The sequence below is a fragment of the Salmo trutta genome, chromosome 33 (genome assembly GCF_901001165.1).
Source record: "Salmo trutta chromosome 33, fSalTru1.1, whole genome shotgun sequence".
NCBI classification, from domain to species: domain Eukaryota; kingdom Metazoa; phylum Chordata; class Actinopteri; order Salmoniformes; family Salmonidae; genus Salmo; species Salmo trutta.
This window is the reverse complement of record NC_042989.1, coordinates 6,055,688-6,077,672: the sequence shown is the minus strand read 5'-3', so window position 1 is coordinate 6,077,672 and position 21,985 is coordinate 6,055,688. Positions and strand designations below refer to the sequence as shown.

Genomic DNA, 21,985 nt, shown 5'->3' with positions numbered 1-21,985 from the left:
ACCCACACCCTTTACTTGCTACTCTCAGCACTAATACCTCACACACACAAACCCACACCCTTTACTTGCTACTCTCAGCACTAATACCTCACACACACAAACCCACGGCCTTTACTTGCTACTCTCAGCACTAATACCTCACACACACACACAAACCCACACCCTTTACTTGCTACTCTCAGCACTAATACCTCACACACACAAACCCACGGCCTTTACTTGCTACTCTCAGCACTAATACCTCACACACACAAACCCACACCCTTTACTTGCTACTCTCAGCACTAATACCTCACACACACAAACCCACGGCCTTTACTTGCTACTCTCAGCACTAATACCTCACACACACAAACCCACACCCTTTACTTGCTACTCTCAGCACTAATACCTCACACACACAAACCCACACCCTTTACTTGCTACTCTCAGCACTAATACCTCACACACACAAACCCACACCCTTTACTTGCTACTCTCAGCACTAATACCTCACACACACACACAAACCCACACCCTTTACTTGCTACTCTCAGCACTAATACCTCACACACACAAACCCACACCCTTTACTTGCTACTCTCAGCACTAATACCTCACACACACACAAACCCACACCCTTTACTTGCTACTCTCAGCACTAATACCTCACACACACAAACCCACACCCTTTACTTGCTACTCTCAGCACTAATACCTCACACACACAAACCCACACCCTTTACTTGCTACTCTCAGCACTAATACCTCACACACACAAACCCACACCCTTTACTTGCTACTCTCAGCACTAATACCTCACACACACACAAACCCACACCCTTTACTTGCTACTCTCAGCACTAATACCTCACACACACAAACCCACACCCTTTACTTGCTACTCTCAGCACTAATACCTCACACACACACAAACCCACACCCTTTACTTGCTACTCTCAGCACTAATACCTCACACACACAAACCCACACCCTTTACTTGCTACTCTCAGCACTAATACCTCACACACACAAACCCACACCCTTTACTTGCTACTCTCAGCACTAATACCTCACACACACAAACCCACACCCTTTACTTGCTACTCTCAGCACTAATACCTCACACACACACAACCCACACCCTTTACTTGCTACTCTCAGCACTAATACCTCACACACACACAAACCCACACCCTTTACTTGCTACTCTCAGCACTAATACCTCACACACACACAAACCCACACCCTTTACTTGCTACTCTCAGCACTAATACCTCACACACACACACAAACCCACACCCTTTACTTGCTACTCTCAGCACTAATACCTCACACACACACAAACCCACGGCCTTTACTTGCTACTCTCAGCACTAATACCTCACACACACACAAACCCACGGCCTTTACTTGCTACTCTCAGCACTAATACCTCACACACACACAAACCCACACCCTTTACTTGCTACTCTCAGCACTAATACCTCACACACACAAACCCACACCCTTTACTTGCTACTCTCAGCACTAATACCTCACACACACACACAAACCCACACCCTTTACTTGCTACTCTCAGCACTAATACCTCACACACACAAACCCACACCCTTTACTTGCTACTCTCAGCACTAATACCTCACACACACAAACCCACACCCTTTACTTGCTACTCTCAGCACTAATACCTCACACACACACAAACCCACACCCTTTACTTGCTACTCTCAGCACTAATACCTCACACACACACAAACCCACACCCTTTACTTGCTACTCTCAGCACTAATACCTCACACACACAAACCCACACCCTTTACTTGCTACTCTCAGCACTAATACCTCACACACACAAACCCACGGCCTTTACTTGCTACTCTCAGCACTAATACCTCACACACACAAACCCACACCCTTTACTTGCTACTCTCAGCACTAATACCTCACACACACACAAACCCACGGCCTTTACTTGCTACTCTCAGCACTAATACCTCACACACACAAACCCACACCCTTTACTTGCTACTCTCAGCACTAATACCTCACACACACACAAACCCACGGCCTTTACTTGCTACTCTCAGCACTAATACCTCACACACACACACATTCCTGGTAATTGATGTTCATACAGAAAGACATCCTCATTTGACAGACAAGACATCATGATTTGAATCCTGAATGATGTGTTCTGTGGGTTTCCAAATAATGACCTGCTCCCCAGCACTCTAAAATTCATTACAAAGACACAAGCATTCATACAAGCATTGACACACACAAAGAGAGTGAGAAATACTTACACACACACACTCTTTCTCTCGCCACTCTTAATGTCCAGAGCTGGGAACTCAAACGCGTACCCGAGGAGGCTGGTGGGAGGTACTATAGGAGGACGGGCTCATTGTAATGGCTGGAGTGGAATATATGGAAGGGTATCAAACATATGGGAACCACGTTTGACTCCGTTCCAGCCATCACAATGAGCCCGTCCTCCTATAGCTCCTCCCGCCAGCCTCCTCTGACGCGCACATCACATTCCCCATCATCGATGAAAACATTAACAACTCATAGTGCTGCGGCAATCTGAATACTGATACGTTTTTTTGTGTGGCTGATTGTATAAGCTTTGTCATTCAATAAGTGGGATGTGTAGAAAGTGACTTCACCCTGTTATTTGTGGAGAGAGAGGCAGAGAGTTGTGTCATGGTTATTTATGTCTGAATAATGTCTTACTCTCCCCCCCCCCAACCACCTCCCTAATTTCACGGGGCTGAATCACCAGCCCCTCCAACCCTGGTGACTTGAGGGAGACGACAGGGACAGGCTCGAGGATGGGAGCGGCATCACAACACACGATGTTATAATGGTGTGTGGGTGACGGGGTTGGGGGGGTGCGTCTCTTGAGTTGCTGCGGTCACGCTCCAGTTGGCACAGTAAAAGACGACACATTTAGGAGGAGATGAACTGCACTTGGGCTGCTGCCTGTTTCTCTTTCTAATCTTTCTGCTTGACTTGATGCAGTCAGTAGTCTGTTCCTGTTTCGGCCTGGCTTTCTGGCTGGGGTTGCTGATGCAAGGCTGAGGCTCCCTGTCTGTCTCCTCGTGGTCACACTGCTCATTAGTGAGAGGACGACCCAACCTAGACTGGCACCGGTCAGGACAACACAACAGCAGTGACAGCAAGGTAAAACTCTGCCGTTCTGCCCCAGCTGACCCACTGTTCCAGGTGGACGCCGCACCACTCTGATTCAGAGGGGTTGGGTTAAATGAGGAAGACACATTTCCGTTGAATGCATTCGGTTGTACAACTGACTAGGCATCACCCCCTTTCCCTTTCCCCAAAGGCACGTTCAAGCCCCCCCCCCCCCCAGGTTATCTTATCTCCGCCCGTCCAAGCCTGCTCAGTACACAGATGTCACACAGCCAGTAAAAGTTTCTATAAACTTCTGTGCAGCTGCGTTCTGGAACCCAATAAGAACACCCATGCTGTACGCCCAGTGCTCATAAACACACAACACACACGAGACGTTTATATGCACCCGTAAAGTTGGCTGCGTAGCCAAATGATTTTTCATCCTTTAACTTATTATCAAACATCCGTCTTAATCTACCCATCCCATACCCCTCCAGCTTACCTTAATACAAGCCTCACAGACCACTCACAACGGACTTCAGAGGACAACTTCCTTCTGTTAGAAAAGAGATAGAAAACAATATCACATGGCTGAAGTAAATATTCACCATTATTTTAGTCAGGAAGAACGATGCTTTTAGACGTTGGTCATTTGTCATTTCCTTCAAGGGTATTTATCAGGCCAGGAGTGTGTGTGTGTGTGTGTGTGTGTGTGTTGTTTGTACAGCAATGGGACATCAGTGTCAACGCCACTGAGTGAAGTGTTGAAGGAGGCTGAACTAGATGCCAGGCAGGAACTGCAGTGGCAGCAGCAGTGTGTGTGTGTGTGTGTGTTTGTGTATTCAGCTCCAGACCCTCCCTGGCTGCACATCCATCCCATAATCCATGGTGACGGCTGAGAGCAGTGACACCCACACTCTACTGCTGCCGTGGCGACAGGGCCAGGCCCAGGATGGATGGAAGCGTCAGACGTAATTGGAGCCCATTAAGAAAGACTCTGTGTCTAATGAATGATGCACGCAAATACACACACACACGCAAGGCAAGCATACAAATACGCAAGCACACACACACACAAACATGCAAGCACACACATGCATGCACCCCCCACACAATCGCATGCAGGAAGACAGCAAAACACCCCCCCCCCCCCCCCACACACACACACACACACACACACACAGCTCAAGGAATGCCGCAGCAGCCTGCTCTGAAATGACCTTAGCTGGATCTAGCCGCAGAGATTCATTTCAGCATCCATTAATAGGAAAACGGTTCCACGTTTACATTAAAAGGTTTCTATCTTACCAAACCACACCACTCTAAATTACTTTGCCGATCGATAATACACATTTTCTTTTCAACATGGCTTTTCCCCTGAAAAACATGCAAGGTTCCAAAACGAAATCATCAGTTACCACAACTCCAATCTCCCCCAGAGCAGCGAGCGCTGCCATATAATTCCCCGGCCTTACCTAGAAAAACAAAGGAATCTATAATGTAGGATCATTGAGGTCTAAGGGAATTGGGTAAGGCAGTTGAGCACGCACACACACACACACACACACACACACACACACACACACACACACACACACACACACACACACACAATATCAGATGAAGGAGAGTGACCAGAGATTCGTCTTTGTTTTATTAAAAGAGCCTCAGATGGAACAAACAAACAAACAAACAAACCTCGGCAGCACTGCTTTCAATATTTCAACAGAGAGCTTTAGCTGGAGGGGCAGCAGGACAAATGGAGCTTTCTCAGAAATCAATCCTAATTATCCTGGCTTCTGAGACCATCACATGTAACAGGCCAACCAATCAGCCCTCAGGATAGAAAACAGATAGATACGCCATCTACCTGTGGACTTCCCTGAGAGATGCAACGATCAACGCATCGCTTAACTGTATATTCATGTATTGAACTCTCTTCATCACTACCTCTAGACTAGAGGAAGGTACTAAAGAGGTCACACGCTAGTTACAGCTCTATCCCTCTCTCCATGATTATAATTCTGATTGGAATGTCAAGAGTCAAAACGGCTGATTATTTACTAGGTTTCTCATAACCGGATTAAGCCTACTCCAGGACTACAAATCATCTCAATAGTCTGGGAAATCAGCCCTGGACGTACAGCAGCATAGATAGACTTCTCCACTAGGGGCATCCTTAGTCTTTTCTCCCAGCCTCTCTACATCCATGCGTTTCTAGACAGGACAACGCTCACAGACATGCTGCCAGGTCTACCACTCAGTGGTCTTCCTGGGGCCACAGCAGAACATTTGATTAGATCTTTAACCCAGATGAAATAAACAACGTGTGTGTATGTGAGTGTGTGTGTGTGTGTGAAAGAGAAAGATACCATGCTCTTACAGCTGGGGGCTATTCATTCATTCTCCTACAACCACAGCTACTGAGCTTCAGTTTGTTTACTTTATGATACGATACAAACTGTACTGTTCCGTACTCTACCGCATACGTCAAATGTCCTAGTTGTGCGCGGATTGATTGTGTTGTATTGCAGTGAATACAGGGCTTACGCTTATCTAGCAACCGTCGTGTGTCAGGCATGTTGGATTACTTCCTTTATAGTGGTATTCACCAGCCAACAACAACGCTTTGTCTGTCTAGGCGAGGCCAGCTAAAGTATACTCCTATACTGAAGTCATCAAGTAGTGTCGTACTACTTTAATAGTTGAGAAAGTCACAAAAAGTAGAACGTCAGTGTAGAAAGTCAAGTCAGTATTTATTACGAGACAATGTCCTGCACAGCAGTTACCAAATCCTCTGTAACTCCAGGCGGAGGTTCCTGAGTGTATTACCTTGACTCTCATTGGTCTCCAGTGATAGGAAATGGTGAGGACAGGGTCAGGTGACCCAGCTCCAGAAACACAGCTGGAATGGCCTCTGTGACATGAGCTGCAGCTGGAGATTCGCACCTTACATAACGGTGTGTGTGTCTCCATCCATATAGGCTTACAGTACATGTATAATGTATAGCCACGGTGCCAAGTCTCCTATATAGCGCTGCAGTGTATCCCACAGCTCAGAACTGAGCTGGTTATGCTGCAAGCAGACACACACACACACACACACACACAAACACACACACACCTCTTTTCCCTTTGGGGAGAAAGGCACAGATGGATGTTTCTGGATGGATGATCCTCCGGGAGGGGTCAAAAGCAGCAGGGAGGGAAACGTTGGCAGGCAGGGCTGTGTATGTGTCACTGCACCACCTCTCTCTCATCCCACCCCACCTCTCTCTCTCTCCCCAACCTCACCTCTGCTCTCCACCCACCTCTTCTCTGCCCCCTTTCTACGTTCTGTTCCTCTGAGGCTGGAGGGGAAAAGACTGACACTAGTCTCGCACCCTCTCACCCTTTTTATTCAAGCCGAGGGGATATATGGGTGGTTTTACCTACCAAAGGGTCGAGGGAGAGGGGGAGGACAGAGGGAGGAAGGGGAGGAGGGATGTAGGTTTGAAGCAAAGAAACCATATTTCAGTTTGGGGAAGCGATCCCCTGCAGTGCGTGGCTGCCTGCCGATAGACAGACAGAAAGAGACAGATGTACTTCTCTAAAAGGAGACGCGCACATTTCAAGTCAGGAAGTGCGCTGTTCAAAGGAAAGAGGAAGTGCTAGAAGTGTGTCATGTCAGGGAGGAAAGAGTACCCAACCACAAAGACAACGACTTATTACCAGCCAGTACAACTGACGACGTTCTCTGAGGGTTACACTCGCACCGTACACTAACACAAGTACATATTTAGCCTACACACACACACACACACACACGAACATAGTGCCTGCCTGCAACAAAAATAAACTATTCCACAGTAACACGGTCGTCACTAGCTACTGTACCACAGCCACAAAGTCATAATTATGGCTAAACCCTGCCTATTTCTACAATTTCTCTTCTTAAAATCAGATTTTAAGCCTAACCCTAACCTTAATCACACTGCTAACCTTATGCCTAACCCTCACCTTAAATTAAAACCCACAAAAACGTTCACTTCCAATCCCACACTCTGTTGCCTTTGCTCCCCAGCCCAACCCAACCCAAGCACACTGACCCAAGCTAGAGCTAAGGAGAACAACACAACCGAGAATAAACCCTATAATGCATGTAATACAATACAAAGCAGAGCACTGGGCCTTTTTAAAAATACAACAATGCATGAATATTTCCATCTTCTTCTGTTTCCTCTGACTAAAGAGAACGATAAGCAGAGCTCTGTGTCCCCAGGAGGATGAGTACAACCAGAGATGAGAGCTGGAGCCTTTTACTAGAATCTGCATACAGTACAGTTATAATAGACCTGTGAGTCTTCATGCAGTATGATAATAGGTGAGTCTTCAGAGCCACTGGGACCCTGGTCTTCACCTCTGTAAAAGAGCATAGGGATTGTAAACACTAATTGCACACATGCATTCACGCACGCTCGCACGCACATGCAGTGTTTCCCCTAGGAGTTTTTTCAGCAGTGGTTAAGGTAGTGTTGGGGGGTCGGGGTTGTATAACGACTATGAGAAGGTCACTTCTGGTGACTTTTTAATAGGGCATTCTACTTCAAAATGCATGAAAATAAAATGACGCTCTGCTGCTCCTCTCTCCCTTCACTGTGCTCTTGCTCTACCCACCCCAAGGGTGTCAAACTCATTTTGCCCTGCGGGCCGCATCCACTCTTAAAATTGATTATATTTCCTTGACGTGACAATAAGCAAAAAATAGTCCTCTATCCATTGCTTTTGGCATTTTCGATGCTCTTTGACCGTCTAGCTTTCGTTTCAATAACTGTTAGCAAGCTGGACTGAGTGAAGAGACTATGAATGTCGGCCCCCTTCTAATTTCAACATAGTTTCGATTAAGTTTGAGTTATTTCAATGTCGAATGAGATTTTGGTGTGTGTGTGGCGGCAACGATTTCATTGGCGGCAATGAATATAGGGGAAACACTAGCACACGCATGTGCGGGTGCATAAACACACACACACACGTATGCACACACGCATTTGCGGTACACCCACAGTTCACACACAGAAAGAAAGCAGCTAATGTTACTGTCAACTCTAGCCATCTCTGTGAAGTTTTTTTGTAAAGCAATGGCCTAATTTGAATAGGACTTCCAATTCAATGAGATAAAGTAGCGCTCCCTAATTTTAAAAAAGGCAACACTCGTGGTTTGAGGACAGCTATGCCCTTGGGACTGAATAACATGGAGAGAGAGGAGAAAGAGAGAGAGGGGAGAGAGAGAGCGGTAATGATATACTAAAAAGAAAATAGTCCACTGATGCCAAGTGGCCTTTTACTATGGGGACAAGGACTTGTTGAACATATACTCTCCTTTAATAATACACTAAAAATAAACCAATCCCATGTCACTTTTACCTATGGGAGCAGGAGCTTACTTTATATATGCTCTAATACTGTACATCTGAACTATACAGCTCTGTGATCTTCCCTATAGACCTAGAGGATGTTAGCCAATGCAAATCTCAGCCATCTATTATTAGTAACGCTGTAAAAACACCTAAAATACTTGAATGAGAAATAGAAAGCAAGCAGCTCTGTCTCGTGGCCCTGGAACCCGGAACAGATGCCTCGATTGTCTCATCAGCTCCAGAATCTGCAGGAGAGTGGTAGATCGAGAGACGAATGCACGCACGCGCTTGCACAGAAACAAACACACATGCAAACGTACACACACACACACACACACACACACACACACACACACACACACACACAGAGTGGCAGAGTGAGAGAACAAGCGTTGCCTGTCTACCATGCTAGATATCCCCTCTGGTGCCAATCTGCTAGCATAACAGTGTCATCCTAACCAACAGGAATAGCTAATACCATGCTAAATACCAGTGACGAACCATGACAATAGGACCTAGCCCTTCAGAGGGACCAAAAGTCTTCCAATACGTTGTATCAAACCAAAAAAATCTAGAAAATAACAGAAAACATACCATCACTTAATCCACCCCACATTAATCCCAACTCATAACGTTACTTACTACCCTGCATGAATCTACAGGTTGCTAAAGCAGTCCCCAAGTTCAGAACAGACTATACTACTTAGAGCCATGACTACATGGAACTCTTTTTCATGTCAAGTAACTCATGCCAGCAGTAAAATTATATTTTAAAACCAGATAAAAATACACCTTATGGAACAGCGGGTACTGTGAAGCAACACAAGCATAGACACATGCATACAAACACACGATAACATACGCACTATACACAAGTCTATTTTGTGTTATAAATATGTGCCTGAGGGCACACAATTAATATGTCATGAAATCTGTTATGAATGTATTGTAATGTTTTTAAAATGTATAACTGTCTTAATTTTGCTGGACCCCAGGAAGAGTGTTTGCTGCCATGGCAGCAGCTAATGGGGATCCATAATAAACACAATTACAAAGCTAACCAACTAGGTTCAATGTTAGCTAGCTAGCTAACATTAGGCTACAACTAGCAATGCAAATGGATCTGAGATGAATAATATTACTACACAGATCATACACGTAACGTTAGCTAGCTAGCGAGCCAGCCAGCCAGCCAGCTAACGTTGACTAGCTAGTTTACAGTACGAAACATATAATATCTGAAAATGTAGCTAGCTGGACTCTCTTACCCGTGTACATGGATGAACGCTTCTCCCTCTCTGTCACGGATGCCATGGTTGCCCTTAGTTTGAAGACGTAATCTGGAGACAGTTTTTTTTTGCAGTTCTTTATGATATCTTTCAAAAAAGCCGCATTGGAAAGGATTATCTACACATTCTGAGCAGCTCATGTTATAGACAGAAACGTGCTACATGGCAGACCAATCCAAACTCATCTCTCTGTATGTCTAGTCCATCCATTATCTCAGCCATGACGGCTAGTGGGAAAGTTCCTGTCTTTTTCCATGGCTAAACCAACTAGGCTTGTAATTTATACATGTTATTTGTATTTACAGATGGCGTACACGTTTGTTATTAAGGCACATGAAAGTTCACATGTTCCAGAAGGCATTTCTGCCAAAAAATACATTTTGATAAAAAAATGTTTTAACCTGTTGGGGATAGGGGGCAGTATTTGCACGGCTGGATAAAAAACGTACCCGATTTAATCTGGTTACTACTCCTGCCCAGAAACTAGAATATGCATATAATTATTAGCTTTGGATAGAAAACACCCTAAAGTTTCTAAAACTGTTTGAATGGTGTCTGTGAGTATAACAGAACTCATATGGCAGGCAAAAACCTGAGAAGATTCCAAACAGGAAGTACCCTCTCTGACCATTCCTTGGGCTTCTTGCCTCTGTTTATTGAACATTTAGGATCTTTGCTGTAACGTGACACTTCCTACGGCTCCCATAGGCTCTCAGAACCCGGGAAAAAGCTGAATGATGTAATTCCAGGCGCTGGCTGAAACACATTAGCGCTTTTGGCAAGTGCTCTATCAGAGGGCCATCAGACTGAGGCTCGTGCATGAGGGGATCCCATGCTTTTACTTTCGCTCTCTTTGTATTAAAAAACGATTTCCCGGTCGGAATATTATCGCTTTTTTACGAGACAAATGGCATAAAAATTGATTTGTCACGAAATGCGTCGTGCTCGTCACCCTTATTGACCCTTTCGGATAGTGTCTTGAACGCACGAACAAAACGCCGCTATTTGGATATAACAATGGATTATTTGGGACCAAACCAACATTTGTTATTGAAGTAGAAGTCCTGGGAGTGCATTCTGACGAAGAACAGCAAAGGTAATAACATTTTTCTTATAGTAAATCTGACTTTGGTGAGTGCTAAACTTGCTGGGTGTCTAAATAGCTAGCCCTGTGATGCCGGGCTATCTACTCAGAATATTGCAAAATGTGCTTTCACCGAAAAGCTATTTTAAAATCGGACATAGCGAGTGCATATAGGAGTGCTGTATCTATAATTCTTAAAATAATTGTTATGTTTTTTGTGAACGTTTATCGTGAGTAATTTAGTAAATTCACCGGAAGTGTTCGGTGGGAATGCTAGTCACATGCTAGTCACCTGCTAATGTAAAAAGCTGGTTTTTGATATAAATATGAACTTGATTGAACAGACATGCATGTATTGTATAACATAATGTCCTAAGATTGTCATCTGATGAAGATCATCAAAGGTTAGTGCTGCATTTAGCTGTCTTCTGGGTTTTTGTGACATTATATGCTAGCTTGAAAAATGGGTGTCTGATTATTTATGGCTGGGTACTCTGCTGACATAATCTAATGTTTTGCTTTCTTTGTAAAGCCTTTTTGAAATCGGACAGTGTGGTTAGATTAACGAGAGTCTTGTCTTTAAAATGGTGTAAAATAGTCATATGTTTGAGAAATTGAAGTAATAGCATTTCTAAGGTATTTGAATAACGTGCCACGGGATTCAACTGGCTGTTGAGTAGGTGGGACCTAGCCCAGAGAGGTTAAGTTCAAATGCCTCTCCTGTGAAGTAGAGATGCGTGACATATGCCTACTTTTATCACACTAACCAGCGCTCTAAAGTTTAAATGCAAATTAGCAACAACATCTGCCTTGAAGTTGATAACAGCTGCTGCAGCCACCATCCCCATTGTCACACTACTACAACACAAGCTAGCTAACGTTGTCACACTACTACAACACAAGCTAGCTAACATCACACTACTACAACACAAGCTAGCTAACATCACACTACTACAACACAAGCTAGCTAACATCACACTACTACAACACAAGCTAGCTAACATCACACTACTACAACACAAGCTAGCTAACATCACACTACTACAACACAAGCTAGCTAACATCACACTACTACAACACAAGCTAGCTAACATTGTCACACTACTACAACACAAGCTAGCTAATGTTGCTAGCGTTAGCATGGGAAAGCTACAGCATTACGTATTGTGCTCTCAGTAGTGAAGTTTAAGTTTAAATATCACTCCAAAATTCTGCTCTAATATTGTTGAATAGCAGAGACATTCTGTCCAGCTTCTGAAGGCCTAGCCAATGGCTGGCTGAGCTAGCTAGATTTTTGTACCCAGAGACCACCAAAGAAAATCCTGATTGGATAATTTTTTTCTAGTCAGTATTAACCCTTCTCTTTCCAACACAAACTGAAGAGATGAAAGCTGAAAAGTACTACAACTATTCTAAAAATGAAATAGAAATTTAAATAAAATGTAATTTAAAAAAATGCCTAGAAAAGGCCTAGAAAACCCTGACAACAGCACCAGATACCCATCACGGTCAATAACAGGTTATTTTTGTTAGTGGGTGTGGTTAACGTGTGGGTGTGTATCTACTGTGCATCCAGAAAATATTCAGACCCCTTGACTTTTTCCCCATTTTGTTACATTATAGCCTTATTCTAAAAGGGATTCAATCGTTTTTTTTTCTTCATCAACACCCCATAATTACAAAGCAAAAACTGTTCTCTAGAATTTTTTACAAAATGTTTAAAAAGAAAGAAAACGAAAATATTACATTTACGGAAGTATTCAGAGCCTTTACTCAGTACTTTGTTGAAGCAGCGATGACCGCCACGAGTCTTCTTTGGTATGACGCTACAAGTTTGGCACACCTGTATTTGCAGATCCTCTCAAGCTCTGTCAGGTTGGATGGGGAGCGTTGCTGCACAGCTATTTTCAGGTCTCTCCACAGATGTTCCATCGGGTTCAAGTCCGGGCTCTGGCTGGGCCACTCAAGGACACATTCAGAAACTTGTCAGGACCTGCGTTGTCATGGCTGTGTGCTTAGGGTCGTTGTCCTGTTGGAAGTTGAACCTTCGTCACTGTCTGAGGTCCTGAGCGCTCTGGAGCAGGTTTTCATCAAGGATCTCTCTGTAATTTGCTCCGTTCATCATTCCCTCGATCCTGACTAGTCTCCCAGTCCCTGCAGCTGAAAAACATCCCACAGCATGATGGTGCTACCACCATGCTTCACCACAGGGATGGTGCAAGGTTTCCTCCAGACGTGACGCTTGGCATTCAGGCCAAAGAGTTCAATATTGGTTTCATCAGACCAGAGAATCTTGTTTCTCATGGTCTGAGAGTCCTTTAGGTGCCTTTTGGCAAACTCCAAGGGGCCTGTCATGTGCCTTTTGCTGAAGAGGGGCTTCCATCTGGCCACTCTACCATAAAGGCCTGATTGGTGGAGTGCTGCAGAGATGGTTGTCCTTCTGGAAGGTTCTCCCATCTCCAAAGAGGAACTCTAGAGCTTTGTCAGAGTAACCATCGGGTTCTTGGTCACCTCCCTGACCAAGGCCCTTCTCCCTCAATTGCTCAGTTAGGCCGGGTCGGCCAGCTCTAGGAAAAGTCTTGGTGGTTCCAAACTTCTTCCATTTAAGAACAATGGAACAACGCTGTGTTCTTGGGAACCTTCAATGCTGCAGATATTTTTTGGTACCCTTCCCCAGATCTGTGCCTCAACACAATTCTGTCTCAGGGCTCTAAGGACAATTCCTTCGACCTCATGGTTTGGTTTTTGCTCTGACATGCACTGTCAACTGTGTCAACCTTATATAGACAGTTGTGTTCCTTTCCAAATCATGTCCAATCAATTTAATTTACCACAGGTGGTCTTCAATCATGTTGTAGAAACATCTCAAGGATGATCAATGGAAACAGGATGCACCTGAGCTCAATTTCATGTCTCATTGCAAAGGGTCTGAATACTTATGTAAATAATGTATTTCTGTTTTTTATTTTTTATATATTTGCAAAAATGTCTAAAAACCTGTTTTTGCTTTGTCATTATGGGGTATTGTGTGTAGAGTGATGAGGAACATTTTTATTTAATCCATTTGAAAGCAATGTTGTAACATAACAAATTGTGATAATATGGGAATGGGTCTGAATACTTTCTGAATGCACTGTATGTGTGTGTGTGTGTGTGTGTGTGTGTGTGTGTGTGTGTGTGTGTGTGTGTGTGTGTGTGTGTGCTGTGTATCAACAAGGGTTTTTGCGTGACAGATGGTTCTCATTGGCTTCTGGGCAGAGACTCAAGTAGCAACCCAGCGACTTGGAAACTCTCATTGGTTTGAAGGCAATTCCTCTCCTATTAAGAAGACAAGAGTGTTTTTGCCAGAGATGCTTTAGCTTAGCTGAGTGGAGAGCTGAGTGGAGCAGAGCTGTGGAAGCTGGCAGACAGACAAGTTCTGTCTGTGTGTGTGTGTGTGTGTGTGTGTGTGTGTGTGTGTGTGTGAGTTTGTGCATGTGTGTGTGCCAGGGTAGAAGATCAGTGTGGGATCACAGTAAAGCCCTCATGGCCACACCATGCCACAACTGTGCCATCCACAACTCATCAGTACACTGCCCCCTGTGCCAGGAGAGCCCCCCCCCGCCCCCCACTTGCTCTCTTTCTTGCTCCCCCTCGCTCTCTGATTGTCATTTCTCTCTTAGTATTTTTATCTCCCTCCCGCTCTCTTAGTATTTTTCTCTCTCTCAAGGAGGGCGTCATCACTCTGTTACTTTCGAGGAGGATTTAAAACCTACAGTACACTCTGTTAAACCCTCCACTCTCTAACCCTCTACTAACAGGATCTGGCTACACCTCCTCTACACAGTCTGTGAGGCAGACAACACAAAACAACAACTACTGTATTACTGCTAACAAAAGAGGAAACATAAGAATATATACATCTTGGCACTGTATAGCACACACCAACAACAATACATCTATAATATGGCTCTAGTCGATACTCCTGAAATGTTCAGGGGGACAGAAATGAAGGAACACCTCAGAATGTCCCAAAAAAGAGCTGAGAAGAGTAACAAACGGAGGGAAAGAAAGTGAATGATGAAGGAGGAGAGAGAAAAACAAAACCCAGAGAGAAGAGAGAAACCAAGTGAGGAATGGCGGAGGAGTACTACGACACAAGGAGTACCTGATGACTCTGATCCAGGGACGAGGATTTCCATTTTACAGAAACATGTTACGGACAAGGTATGACGCAAAGCAGGCAGGAGGCAGGCACGCACGCGGGGGTTGAAAATGAAAGTGCAGAGGCCTGTTTATTGACTTTCATGAATTCTATTTGATCTTGGCGTAGTTGAGTGTTTGTGTGTGTATGTGTGAACTTGACGTAGATGTGAGAGCGAAGGGGGGGAAAGGCACTTGTTTGCTGCCTGTACTGGGCGTGTACTGGGGGTGTACTGGGGGTGGGCAGTGCAACTATGGTAAACAGGACAAGGAATGCAGGCGTTAGTTCAACAGCTGAGATGAACATGGCATCCAATTACTGGGCTTCTTTCTTTCCATCTCTCTCTCTCTCTCTCTCTCTCTCTCTCTCTCTCTCGAAACCAACGGAGAGCATGTAGGCAGTCTGGGAGAAGAATAAATAAGGGGATCCATTCAGATAAATAGCACCTCTGACTCCATAAGAAAATATCAAAACGCTGTATACGAGCCTTTGCACTACTACAGCTTACATAGCCAAATACATTTAAACTCAGTTTTTCACAATTCCTGACATTTAATCCTAGTAAAGATTCCCTGTCTTAGATCAGTTAGGATCACCACTTTATTTTAAGAATGTGAAATGTCAGAATAATAGTAGAGGGAAGGATTTATTTCAGCTTTTATTTCTATCATCACATTCCCAGTGGGTCAGAAGTTTACATACACTCAATTAGTATTTGGTAGTATTGCCTTTAAAATGTTTAACTTGGGTCAAATGTTTCAGGTAGCCTTCCTCAAGCTTCCCACAATAAGTTGGGTGAATTTTGGCCCATTCCTCCTGACAGAGCTGGTTTAACTGAGTCAGGTTTGTAGGCCTCCTTGCTCGCACACACTTTTTCAGTTCTGCCCACACATTTACTATAGGATGAGGTCAATGCTTTGTGATACCACTCCAATGTTGTCCTTAAGCCATTTTGCCACAACTTTGGAAGTATGCTTTGGTTCATTGTCCATTTAGAAGACCCATTTGCAACCAAGCTTTAACTTCCTGACTGATGTCTTGAGATGTTGCTTCAAAATATCCACATAATTTTCCTGCCTCATGATGCCATCTATTTTGTGAAGTGCACCAGTCCCTCCTGCAGCAAAGCACCCCCACAACAACATGATGCTGCCACCCCGTGCTTCACAGTTGGGATGGTGTTCTTCGGCTTGCAAGCACCCCCCCCCCCCTTTTTCCTCCAAACATAACAATGGTCATTATGGCCAAACAGTTCTATTTTTGTTTCATCAGACCAGAGGACATTTCTCCAAAAAGTACGATCATTGTCCCAATCTGCAGTTGCAAACTGTAGTCTGGCTTTTTTATGGCGGTTTTGGAGCAGTGGCTTCTTCCTTGCTGAGCGGCCTTTCAGATTATGTCGATATAGGACTCGTTTTACTGTGGATATAGATACTTTTGTACCTGTTTCCTCCAGCATCTTCACAAGGTCCTCTGCTGTTGTTCTGGGATTGATTTGCACTTTTCACACCAAAGTACGTTCATCTCTAGGAGACAGAATGCGTCTCCTTCCTGAGTGGTATGACGGCTGTGTGATCCCATGGTATTTATTACTTGCGTACTATTGTTTGTACAGATGAGCGTGGTACCTTCAGGAATTTGAAAATTGCTCCCAAGGATGAACCAGACTTGTGGAGGTCTACAATTATTTTTCTGAGGTCTTGGCTGATTTCTTTTGATTTTCCCATGATATCAAGGAAAGAGGCACTGGGTTTGAAGGTAGGCCTTGAAATACATCCATAGGTACACCTCCAATTGACTCAAATTATTTCAATTAGCCTATCAGAAGCTTTTATAGCCATCACATCATTTTCTGGAATTTCCCTTGCTGTTTAAAGACACAGTCAACTTAGTGTATGTAAACTTTTGACCCACTGGGATTGTGATACAGTGAATTATGAGTGAAATAATCTGTCTGTAAACAATTGTTGGAAAAATTACTTGTGTCATGTTTGTTAACAAGAAATTTGTGGAGTTTAATGACTCCAACTTAAGTGTATGTAAACTTCTGACTTCAACTGTATGTATGACTGTGGGACGACGGGGGACAGTATGAAAATAGTATGAAAATGTATGAACTCACTACTACTGTAAATCGCTCTGGATAAGAGTGTCTGCTAAATGACTTAAAATGCAAAATGTAAATGTTAAAATGTTGTTGCAACAGTCATAAATAATACAAAAGCTAACTACAGCATCCATGCTTCTCACAAGCGTATTGTACAGTATTAGGGTTTCATTCCACTTAACAGGACCATTTCCATGGTCACAGACTTGTGATGTTGCGATGTAGACATTCACGGTGTTCGCTGACCAAAGCGTCATTTCTTCTAAAAGAACTGCAGTCCCCTCCCTCCCTTTAATAAGACAGACAGTTGAAGCCCTAATGCCACTTCTCTCCACCACAACCCTGAAATGCCATTTCCATGTTTTAAAACCCATTAAAATGCATATTGCCCACTACACTCAGCACTCTCAATGGAGCCTCTGATCAACAACAATCAGCTGTGCAAATCCCTCTCCCACTTAGCCGCAAATGCTGGAAACCACACACATCACAGGCTCATTGACAAAAGCGTCACAGAGCCCCTCTCCTCCTCGTACTCCTCCTCCTCCCCCCCTGCTTTCTTCTTTCGCTCTTCAAACTCCTCCCTCCGTCCTCCTTTCCCTCCTCCTGCTTTCTCAGTTCAACTGCCTTACCTCCCTGGTGTGCCTCAATGGGCCACCATATCACATGGATGTTTTCTGTCTACTGTCTGTTTCCATCGGCAATGAGGAAAGACCCCAGCAGCGCTCAGTCCCTCTAAGGTCACCATAGCAGCTGTAACTATAAACCAGCAAACAGACAAACATCTCAGGTTACTTAAGGTAAAGCTCAGAGTTCGGAGATCAATTTCTTGTCAGTATAGTGTTGTTACTGTACTCGTCTGTTTACTGGGCTTTGTTTCAACAAGCAACATGTGCTGCTGGGGATTTCAATGGACTGCAATGGGGATCAGTTCTGCTGTTACACACATTCCTTTGGGTCGTATTCATCACTAGGCACCGGACGGAAGAAAAACTCAAAACAGGGACTACCTGAGCAATAAGAAATGCTGTTTTTTCTTTGTAGTTGCAAATTGCTTTACCACGTTCTGCAAATACAAAAAACAAAAAAAATGCATGTGATGTCAACATCAGATTATTGTATGACTGGGAGTCATCACTATAATCCCTGTCTCTTATCTGTACGAGGACGTCTATCTGTGTATTAGGTAAACGTCATGATCCTGTTGCATAGTGCAGGGACTCCAGAGAGGCTCACCAACGTGGAATAGGCTTTACATTGATGTCTATGCCCAGTGGGGAGTCACTGAGTGTGGAAGTTGACCAGGTTCAACCCCTCCCTTCTCCTTCCTTCTCCCTTCGTCTCTTTAGCCTCAACCAGCGCCACAACATGAACCGTCTGCCTGGCTACGACAACGTTAAGCAGACTACTGAAGATAAATTGCCTTACTATTAGCCTTAATCCTAATTAAGACCATGCCAATTCCATAATGAAGACTATAGTGGGGCTTTATGGTTATTAGGATTAAGACGGTAAAACACAAAGCCATCATCAAGACTCTGATCAGATAATCTGAGAGAACAGACGAGTAGGCTAGTTCCTGTCCCTTGTATCCTGTGTCTCTGCTTAGGAACGACTCCTGTCCCCTGTATCCTGTGTCTCTGCTTAGGAACGACTCCTGTCCCCTGTATCCTGTGTCTCTGCTTAGGAACAACTCCTGTCTCCTGTATCCCGTGTCTCTGCTTAGGAACGACTCCTGTCCCCTGTATCCTGTGTCTCTGCTTAGGAACGACTCCTGTCCCCTGTATCCCGTGTCTCTGCTTAGGAACGACTCCTGTCCCCTGTATCCTGTGTCTCTGCTTAGGAACGACTCCTGTCCCTTGTATCCTTTGTCTCTGCTTAGGAACGACTCCTGTCCCCTGTATCCTTTGTCTCTGCTTAGGAACGACTCCTGTCCCCTGTATCCTGTGTCTCTGCTTAGGAACGACTCCTGTCCCCTGTATCCCGTGTCTCTGCTTAGGAACGACTCCTGTCGACTCCTGTCCCCTGTATCCTGTGTCTCTGCTTAGGAACGACTCCTGTCCCCTGTATCATGTGTCTCTGCTTAGGAACGACTCCTGTCCCCTGTATCCTGTGTCTCTGCTTAGGAACGACTCCTGTCCCCTGTATCCTGTGTCTCTGCTTAGGAACGACTCCTGTCCCCTGTATCCTGTGTCTCTGCTTAGGAACAACTCCTGTCCCCTGTATCTCTGCTTAGGAACGACTCCTGTCCCCTGTATCCTGTGTCTCTGCTTAGGAACGACTCCTGTCCCCTGTGTCTCTGCTTAGGAACGACTCCTGTCCCCTGTATCCTGTGTCTCTGCTTAGGAACGACTCCTGTCCCCTGTATCCTGTGTCTCTGCTTAGGAACGACTCCTGTCCCCTGTATCCTGTGTCTCTGCTTAGGAACGACTCCTGTCCCATGTGTCTCTGCTTAGGAACGACTCCCGTCCCCTGTATCCCGTGTCTCTGCTTAGGAACAACTCCTGTCCCCTGCAATAATAATAATTAGGTGGGTGCTTATATTTGTCCTATTTCACACATAGTGTGTATAATACGCATGTGTGAATTGGAAATGTGTTTTTTGCATATCCCAACTCCCCCTGAGACACCCTTGGTGTGTGTGTGTGTGTGTGTGTGTGTGTGTTTGGTTTTATTATCCTTAGTCAGAAAAAGGCTATTTTAGGGTTAGGGCTGCAGTTACAGTTAGAATTAGGGTTAGGGGTTAGGTGTAGGGTCACGGTTTTGGGGTTAAGGTTATGGAAAATAAGGTTTTGAATGGGAATCAATCAGTTTGGTCCACACAAGGATAGTAAAACAAACATATGTGTGTGTGTCCTTTATCTTCTCTCCTAGGAGCAGCATGTGGGTAGAGAAGAATGTCTGAGCTCTGGTCAACATAGTACAATAACAACAGGATTCCTTCCACAACACACACTGTGTTTTAGATAGGGGAGAGAGAGAAAGAGACAGAGAGATAGAGAAAGAGAAAGAGAGAGAGGGGCGAGGAAGAGAAAGAGAAAATGAGAGAACGGAGGGGAGATAGAGAGGGTGTAAAAGTGAAGAGAAAGTGTGAGAAAGAGAGAGACAGAGAAAGAGGGAGAAGAGAGCTAGCGAGAGCTAAGGAGAGTAGAATAGCACACATCGCTAACCAAACAATTAATCAGCAGAGGAGGGAGGGGGAGCTGGCTGGCTGTCTGGCTCTCTCCTCTGTCTGTCTTTTCAGCTGTCTCCCAGCCCAGCCCAGCCCAAACAGTACCTTACACTCTGAAATAGCTCAGAGAAAAGATAGTGGAGGGGGGGGGGGGAGAAAAACAGTCCTGCCTGGTGACATATGGCTGCACAGCATTCACTTTCTCTGTCATTCCCTCTGCCTCCTCCTCTTGCTGCCTCTGTCTTCTCTGACTCCTCTCTCTTCTGGCCTCTTCCTCATCTATCATATCCTCTGCCGCTGCCTTACCTTTCTACCTCTGGAAGGGATCAACCCTCAGCACAGTCCGACTGTCTCAACTCAGCATTACTGAAGGGAACAACAATCCATTTACCTCCTGAAGTATGGTTACAAACAGTGACACTACTGGAAACGTCATTTGCAGTAAATAAAATGAATCTGTGTGTACGGCGCATGGTAACAGCACATCGCCTTAGCACAGCCTCACTCTTGTGGTTGAGAGAGAGAGACAGAGAGGGAGAGGGAGAGAGAGGTGGGAGAGAGAGAAGTGTTTGTTCATAGAACAGGGTTATAATGTGTGGTGATTTCGATTACATAAAAATACACCACATTTGTAGTGGTTTGACCAAAATGGCTCTATTTCAGTAAAACAGCAGCCGCAGCGGTGATAATGACAAATGGTTTTACTCATGGTGTTCCACTCAGTTGCTATAATTACAGCAGTAGTGCCTCTGGTCAAACTGAGGCCAGAGACTCCATTCAGTCAGTCAGCCAGTTAATCAGCTAGTCAGTCAGCGAGCCACAGTCTTTTCATTCAGTCAGTCAGTCAGTCAGTCACAACAGATTTGATTTAACCTTTAAATATCCAGGAAGTCCCATTGAGGTCAGGAGACTTTTTACGAAGAAGACTTGGCATGTAATATAGTGTACCCAATCCATTAACCTGTTAATGATGGAAAAAGTACAATAAGTTCAACTCCTCTCACTTTAAATCAAATTGTATTTGCGCCGAATACAACAGGTGTCACCCTTACAGTGAAATGCTTACTTACAAGCCCTTAACTTCTACACTATGAACTTGTGCAGCCGTCTGCGGTCAAACCTATTCCATCCCTCTCATCCCATGTTACTGAATCAGGTCTTCCAGAGGTCCTGGTTGGAGGATTACCGATTTCCTGCTTATTACCTCATGATTCTGGGAATCTTCCAACCAGGATTTCTGCAAAACCTGGGAATTTGGGGGAAAGTTGCTGGAATACACATGGAAAGTAAACATGCATGGAAGGTGCGTCACAAAAAAGCGAAATAGTCTAAGAGTGATTGCTGACGAACTGTAAACCACTTTCGATAACTAGCTAATCTTCTTCGCACCACTTTAATTAACTGGCTAATCTTCTTGGCTAACTGTGGTGTGGAACAATTAGCTTATTTACAGTTAATTAGCACCTGTAAATCTCTACTCTAGCAAACGCGACGCAGTCTACAAAACTTCAAGGTGTCTCCAGTAATGTTTCCTTTTTTTTTTTACGTTTGTCAAATCGTATTTGCAACCCTATCCACTTTGTTCTTGTCATTGATGTTGTGGCGTTTGCTCGTCACACAGTGTGGGACACACCTGA

At 44.5% G+C, this 21,985-nt stretch overlaps 1 protein-coding gene across 3 annotated transcripts in view; it reads right to left on the bottom strand.

Annotated features, from left to right (window-relative positions):
* The window catches only part of LOC115172297 (alpha-(1,6)-fucosyltransferase), a 120,372-nt gene that overhangs the window by 71,834 nt on the left and 26,553 nt on the right, over positions 1-21,985 (bottom strand). For all 3 annotated transcript variants that reach the window (XM_029729610.1, XM_029729611.1, XM_029729612.1), the window contains one exon: positions 3,620-3,673. The gene's annotated coding sequence lies outside the window, so the exon portion shown is untranslated. The remainder of the gene's footprint in view (positions 1-3,619; positions 3,674-21,985) is intronic.